Source organism: Schistocerca americana, unplaced genomic scaffold, assembly GCF_021461395.2.
Source record: "Schistocerca americana isolate TAMUIC-IGC-003095 unplaced genomic scaffold, iqSchAmer2.1 HiC_scaffold_710, whole genome shotgun sequence".
Taxonomy (NCBI): Eukaryota; Metazoa; Arthropoda; class Insecta; order Orthoptera; family Acrididae; genus Schistocerca; species Schistocerca americana.
Window position 1 is genome coordinate 1 of NW_025726468.1, and position 7,500 is coordinate 7,500.

The window sequence follows — 7,500 nt, forward strand, 5'->3', positions numbered from 1 at the left end:
GCCGCTACGGGCCTGGCACCCTCTACGGGCCGTGGCCTCATTCAAGTTGGACTTGGGCTCGGCGCGAGGCGTCGGGGTAGTGGACCCTCCCAAACACCACATGCCACGACAGGCGGCAGCCTGCGGGGTTCGGTGCTGGACTCTTCCCTGTTCGCTCGCCGCTACTGGGGGAATCCTTGTTAGTTTCTTTTCCTCCGCTTAGTAATATGCTTAAATTCAGCGGGTAGTCTCGCCTGCTCTGAGGTCGTTGTACGAGGTGTCGCACGCCACACCGCCAGCCGGCTGTGCACGCTACCGAGTAAGTACCGGTATGCGAACCGCCAGGCGACGGGCGCGCATCGCACATTTCAGGAGGCGCGGCCGGCCCCACAGGCGGCCGCGACGCTCCCAGGTCTGCGAAGCGGGGCAAACGCCGCGCGCTTCAGTATACGTAGCCGACCCTCAGCCAGACGTGGCCCGGGAACGGAATCCATGGACCGCAATGTGCGTTCGAAACGTCGATGTTCATGTGTCCTGCAGTTCACATGTCGACGCGCAATTTGCTGCGTTCTTCATCGACCCACGAGCCGAGTGATCCACCGTCCTGGGTGATCTTTTCTTAGTTTCCACTGTCTCTTTCAAGACAGTTGCATAGGCGGGACGTAGGCGTGTGGCGGCCCCTGTTCAAGCGTTCTGTGTCCAACGGCCTCACGGCCGATGGGCGTCGTACGGCTCCACACCGGAGCGGACAGGCAGTCGGGCGAAAGTCATTCAAAACCGGCGCCAGGCGCCAGGTGCCGCAGGCCAGCCGCTCCAGCGCTTCAGCGCTCGTACCACACAACATTGGCGTTAGTTTTGAGAAGCACGCGTGGTTCCGCACGCGGCGCACGGCTACTGCGAGCCGTACAGGTAGCGTGTTGCGCGACACGACACGCACACCGAAAGACATGCAGTCTAGTCGGTAATGATCCTTCCGCAGGTTCACCTACGGAAACCTTGTTACGACTTTTACTTCCTCTAAATGATCAAGTTTGGTCATCTTTCCGGTAGCATCGGCAACGACAGAGTCAATGCCGCGTACCAGTCCGAAGACCTCACTAAATCATTCAATCGGTAGTAGCGACGGGCGGTGTGTACAAAGGGCAGGGACGTAATCAACGCGAGCTTATGACTCGCGCTTACTGGGAATTCCTCGTTCATGGGGAACAATTGCAAGCCCCAATCCCTAGCACGAAGGAGGTTCAGCGGGTTACCCCGACCTTTCGGCCTAGGAAGACACGCTGATTCCTTCAGTGTAGCGCGCGTGCGGCCCAGAACATCTAAGGGCATCACAGACCTGTTATTGCTCAATCTCGTGCGGCTAGAAGCCGCCTGTCCCTCTAAGAAGAAAAGTAATCGCTGACAGCACGAAGGATGTCACGCGACTAGTTAGCAGGCTAGAGTCTCGTTCGTTATCGGAATTAACCAGACAAATCGCTCCACCAACTAAGAACGGCCATGCACCACCACCCACCGAATCAAGAAAGAGCTATCAATCTGTCAATCCTTCCGGTGTCCGGGCCTGGTGAGGTTTCCCGTGTTGAGTCAAATTAAGCCGCAGGCTCCACTCCTGGTGGTGCCCTTCCGTCAATTCCTTTAAGTTTCAGCTTTGCAACCATACTTCCCCCGGAACCCAAAAGCTTTGGTTTCCCGGAGGCTGCCCGCCGAGTCATCGGAGGAACTGCGGCGGATCGCTGGCTGGCATCGTTTATGGTTAGAACTAGGGCGGTATCTGATCGCCTTCGAACCTCTAACTTTCGTTCTTGATTAATGAAAACATACTTGGCAAATGCTTTCGCTTCTGTTCGTCTTGCGACGATCCAAGAATTTCACCTCTAACGTCGCAATACGAATGCCCCCGCCTGTCCCTATTAATCATTACCTCGGGTTCCGAAAACCAACAAAATAGAACCGAGGTCCTATTCCATTATTCCATGCACACAGTATTCAGGCGGGCTTGCCTGCTTTAAGCACTCTAATTTGTTCAAAGTAAACGTGCCGGCCCACCGAGACACTCACTCAAGAGCACCCTGGTAGGATTGCAACGGGGTCCGCCTCGGGACGCACGAGCACGCACGAGGCGCGTCGCACGCCTTCAGCTCGCCCCACCGGCAGGACGTCCCACGATACATGCCAGTTAAACACCGACGGGCGGTGAACCAACAGCGTGGGACACAAATCCAACTACGAGCTTTTTAACCGCAACAACTTTAATATACGCTATTGGAGCTGGAATTACCGCGGCTGCTGGCACCAGACTTGCCCTCCAATAGATACTCGTTAAAGGATTTAAAGTGTACTCATTCCGATTACGGGGCCTCGGATGAGTCCCGTATCGTTATTTTTCGTCACTACCTCCCCGTGCCGGGAGTGGGTAATTTGCGCGCCTGCTGCCTTCCTTGGATGTGGTAGCCGTTTCTCAGGCTCCCTCTCCGGAATCGAACCCTGATTCCCCGTTACCCGTTACAACCATGGTAGGCGCAGAACCTACCATCGACAGTTGATAAGGCAGACATTTGAAAGATGCGTCGCCGGTACGAGGACCGTGCGATCAGCCCAAAGTTATTCAGAGTCACCAAGGCAAACGGACCGGACGAGCCGACCGATTGGTTTTGATCTAATAAAAGCGTCCCTTCCATCTCTGGTCGGGACTCTGTTTGCATGTATTAGCTCTAGAATTACCACAGTTATCCAAGTAACGTGGGTACGATCTAAGGAACCATAACTGATTTAATGAGCCATTCGCGGTTTCACCTTAATGCGGCTTGTACTGAGACATGCATGGCTTAATCTTTGAGACAAGCATATGACTACTGGCAGGATCAACCAGGGAGCTGCGTCAACTAGAGCTGAGCAGCCGGCCGCCCGGGAGTGTGTCCCGGGGGCCCGCGCGAACACGCAAGCGTCCGCTCAATTATTCTGCAAACAGGAGGAGGCTGAGCTCCCCTGCACCATACACCTCGAAACCCTCTCAGGTCCCGGCGGCGCGCAGCGCCGTCCTAAGTACTTGGTCGGGTTCGAGAGAGGCGCAATCGCCCGGAGTTTGGCGAGTAGACGCTTTAGGTGCGACCACCCGTGCTCCCAACTGAGCTTGCCGCTGCCGACAGAGGCCCGGGAGCGTGCTGTCGTGGCATTGCCGGCGGGAGACAACACGCGCCACCTACGGTGACCGGCAGCTCCAACGCCAGCGCCACAGAAGGACAAAAGCCCCACTTGGGTGCCGAAGCGAACTCTCCCAGCACAGCGCACGCGCCAACACGTCCACACAGCTGCGATACAAACCACCTGCGAGAACCGCAGAGGCGACCGAGCAGCAGACGGCGTCGCGGCGCCGAGCGCCGGGCGGCGGCGCATCCTCAGCGCACACAGTCCTCAATCGGACCAGCACACTGCAGATGTCCACCGCGCTTCGCACCGGGCCCGCGAGGACCTACTTTGGCCGCACGGCGCCGCGTGCAGGGTGCGCCGGCGCGCAGCTGCGCCGCCTGCCGCCTCCGTCGGCCGGCGCGCCTGCCACTGGCCGCCCCCACCAGCCGGCTGTAGCGCGTGCGCCCACGCACCGCACGGCCAACACGCCGGGAGGCCCCCCCTCACCGGCCGGGGACGGTCCCACCCAGCCACCGCCGCGTATCGCTTCACACCCACATGCCATTCACGTTCGTGGGCATGGTGGGTATCGCTGCAACAACCGGTTGGTAGCTCAACCGATCGTCGCCATCACTGATTCACCCCTAGCGAGAACAACCGCACCACAACGGTTTACCAGTTGTTCATTTGCGTAACGTCACCAGCAAACGTAGGCGTCCATCGCCATTTGCAAATTCAACGATTGTTGCATGCCTGTGTCAGGTGTCACGACACACTGTCTGCCCACATACACGCAACAACATGTCCACGCTTAGCGAACACGTGGAAGGTGGCCCCCGTACGTATGCGATGTCCATTGCGCGAACGACTGTCAACCGGCCTCTGTCGCATGTCGCAGATGTGGAACGCAGTGCACCGTGCTATCACGGTGTGTGAGAAGAGACGACTACGTCTGACAACACGCGCCACTACATCAACAGACGGCTCATGCTGATCGCCATCCAGGGCATACCACACTGCAATCCAGCTCTTATAGGGAGACGACACGTAGCTGAGTGCACAACATTTGGACCGCATGGTTCGCCGTTGTTGGCGCAGTCGTTGTACGGTCACATGTACCACGATGTATCATTCAGTACATGAGGACCAATGTGCAGTACAGTGTGTGATTTGGACGTACAACATCAGCGGACAGTTGACACAGGCCGTACCACAGCGTAGGCTAAGTGCTTCGCCATGCGAATGCCAATGAACAACTGCAAATGCCAATGAACAACTGCAAAGGGCATTGAGCATGTACGTCCTGCTGCCATCCACATTACAGTGTATAGCTGCAAGGTGTTTAACATGAAGCGATACACTGGGGACCGGGCAGTGCGAGTAGCAAACTATATTGCGGGGGTTGCAGTTAGGCAACACTACACTAATTTAACGCGTCGTATGACAATTACAGAGCAGGTTAAGGCCCAACGTGTGTTGGGTTAAGGCCCAACGTGTGTTGGGTTAAGGCCCAACGTGTGTTGGGTTAAGGCCCAACGTGTGTTGGGTTACGGCCCAACGTGTGTTGGGTTAAGGCCCAACGTGTGTTGGGTTAAGGCCCAACGTGTGTTGGGTTACGTTAAGGGGCAATGTGGGTTACGTTAAGGGGCAATGTGGGTTACGTTAAGGGGCAATGTGGGTTACGTTACGGCGCAATATAGGTTACGTTACGGCGCAATATAGGTTACGTTAAGGGGCAATGTGGGTTACGTTACGGCGCAATATAGGTTACGTTACGGCGCAATATAGGTTACGTTAAGGCGCAATATCGGTTACGTTAAGGCGCAATACAGGTTACGTTAAGGCGCAATACAGGTTACGTTAAGGCGCAATACAGGTTACGTTAAGGCGCAATACAGGTTACGTTAAGGCGCAATACAGGTTACGTTAAGGCGCAATACAGGTTACGTTAAGGCGCAATACAGGTTACGTTAAGGCGCAATACAGGTTACGTTAAGGCGCAATGCAGGTTACGTTAAGGCGCAATGCAGGTTACGTTAAGGCGCAATACAGGTTACGTTAAGGCGCAATGCAGGTTACGTTAAGGCGCAATGCAGGTTACGTTAAGGCGCAATACAGGTTACGTTAAGGCGCAATACAGGTTACGTTAAGGCGCAATACAGGTTACGTTAAGGCGCAATACAGGTTACGTTAAGGCGCAATACAGGTTACGTTAAGGCGCAATACAGGTTACGTTAAGGCGCAATACAGGTTACGTTAAGGCGCAATACAGGTTACGTTAAGGCGCAATACAGGTTACGTTAAGGCGCAATACAGGTTACGTTAAGGCGCAATACAGGTTACGTTAAGGCGCAATACAGGTTACGTTAAGGCGCAATACAGGTTACGTTAAGGCGCAATACAGGTTACGTTAAGGCGCAATACAGGTTACGTTAAGGCGCAATACAGGTTACGTTAAGGCGCAATACAGGTTACGTTAAGGCGCAATACAGGTTACGTTAAGGCGCAATACAGGTTACGTTAAGGCGCAATACAGGTTACGTTAAGGCGCAATACAGGTTACGTTAAGGCGCAATACAGGTTACGTTAAGGCGCAATACAGGTTACGTTAAGGCGCAATACAGGTTACGTTAAGGCGCAATACAGGTTAGGTTAAGGCGCAATACAGGTTAGGTTAAGGCGCAATACAGGTTAGGTTAAGGTACGACATAGGTTAGGTTAAGGTACGACATAGGTTAGGTTAAGGTACGACATAGGTTAGGTTAAGGTACGACATAGGTTAGGTTAAGGTACGACATAGGTTAGGTTAAGGTACGACATAGGTTAGGTTAAGGTACGACATAGGTTAGGTTAAGGTACGACATAGGTTAGGTTAAGGTACGACATAGGTTAGGTTAAGGTACGACATAGGTTAGGTTAAGGTACGACATAGGTTAGGTTAAGGTACGACATAGGTTAGGTTAAGGTACGACATAGGTTAGGTTAAGGTACGACATAGGTTAGGTTAAGGTACGACATAGGTTAGGTTAAGGTACGACATAGGTTAGGTTAAGGTACGACATAGGTTAGGTTAAGGTACGACATAGGTTAGGTTAAGGTACGACATAGGTTAGGTTAAGGTACGACATAGGTTAGGTTAAGGTACGACATAGGTTAGGTTAAGGTACGACATAGGTTAGGTTAAGGTACGACATAGGTTAGGTTAAGGTACGACATAGGTTAGGTTAAGGTACGACATAGGTTAGGTTAAGGTACGACATAGGTTAGGTTAAGGTACGACATAGGTTAGGTTAAGGTACGACATAGGTTAGGTTAAGGTACGACATAGGTTAGGTTAAGGTACGACATAGGTTAGGTTAAGGTACGACATAGGTTAGGTTAAGGTACGACATAGGTTAGGTTAAGGTACGACATAGGTTAGGTTAAGGTACGACATAGGTTAGGTTAAGGTACGACATAGGTTAGGTTAAGGTACGACATAGGTTAGGTTAAGGTACGACATAGGTTAGGTTAAGGTACGACATAGGTTAGGTTAAGGTACGACATAGGTTAGGTTAAGGTACGACATAGGTTAGGTTACGGTACGACATAGGTTAGGTTACGGTACGACATAGGTTAGGTTACGGTACGACATAGGTTAGGTTACGGTACGACATAGGTTAGGTTACGGTACGACATAGGTTAGGTTACGGTACGACATAGGTTAGGTTACGGTACGACATAGGTTAGGTTACGGTACGACATAGGTTAGGTTACGGTACGACATAGGTTAGGTTACGGTACGACATAGGTTAGGTTACGGTACGACATAGGTTAGGTTACGGTACGACATAGGTTAGGTTACGGTACGACATAGGTTAGGTTACGGTACGACATAGGTTAGGTTACGGTACGACATAGGTTAGGTTACGGTACGATATAGGTTAGGTTACGGTACGATATAGGTTAGGTTAAGGTACACATTGTTGTAAGGAAAGGTTTAATGGGGGGCGGGGCGGGGCGGCCGGTTTGTTGATTGTGATTATAGTAAGTGGATGCCTGCGGCATCATCTGATTTGCCACGTCAGGATGCACCTTTGGCTCATGACAGGCGGCGCTCTCATTCCATGCTTGTGGCAGACCTGTGTCTTTCATTCCTGCCATTGTTTGTGTGCTGTGAGAGGAGGCAGTATTGTGATGTTGGGTGCACCCCTGTGTAGGACATGTGTGGGTGTTGGTGGCTTGGCTGAGCAATGGTGGTTGTCGGGTGGGTGGGATATTCTGTTTTCTGAGTGGACCTCCCAGTCTGGTTATGACAGTGTGGATTGTCTAATGTGGCGGAGAGGATGCACTGGGTGTTGTTCCATGCTGGTGCTTACATATTGTCTGTGTGCGTGTTACAGGCAGAGAGTAGTG

At 52.7% G+C, this 7,500-nt stretch overlaps 2 non-coding genes across 2 annotated transcripts; both read right to left on the reverse strand.

Moving 5' to 3' along the window:
* Nucleotides 1–435: 435 nt before the first annotated feature.
* Nucleotides 436–590, reverse strand: LOC124589584. The gene has a single exon (XR_006976101.1). It is a non-coding gene; the product is annotated as a 5.8S ribosomal RNA (ribosomal RNA).
* A 351-nt stretch (nucleotides 591–941) lies between these two features.
* Nucleotides 942–2,851, reverse strand: LOC124589585. Its single transcript, XR_006976102.1, has one exon. It is a non-coding gene; the product is annotated as a small subunit ribosomal RNA (ribosomal RNA).
* Nucleotides 2,852–7,500: the final 4,649 nt, after the last annotated feature.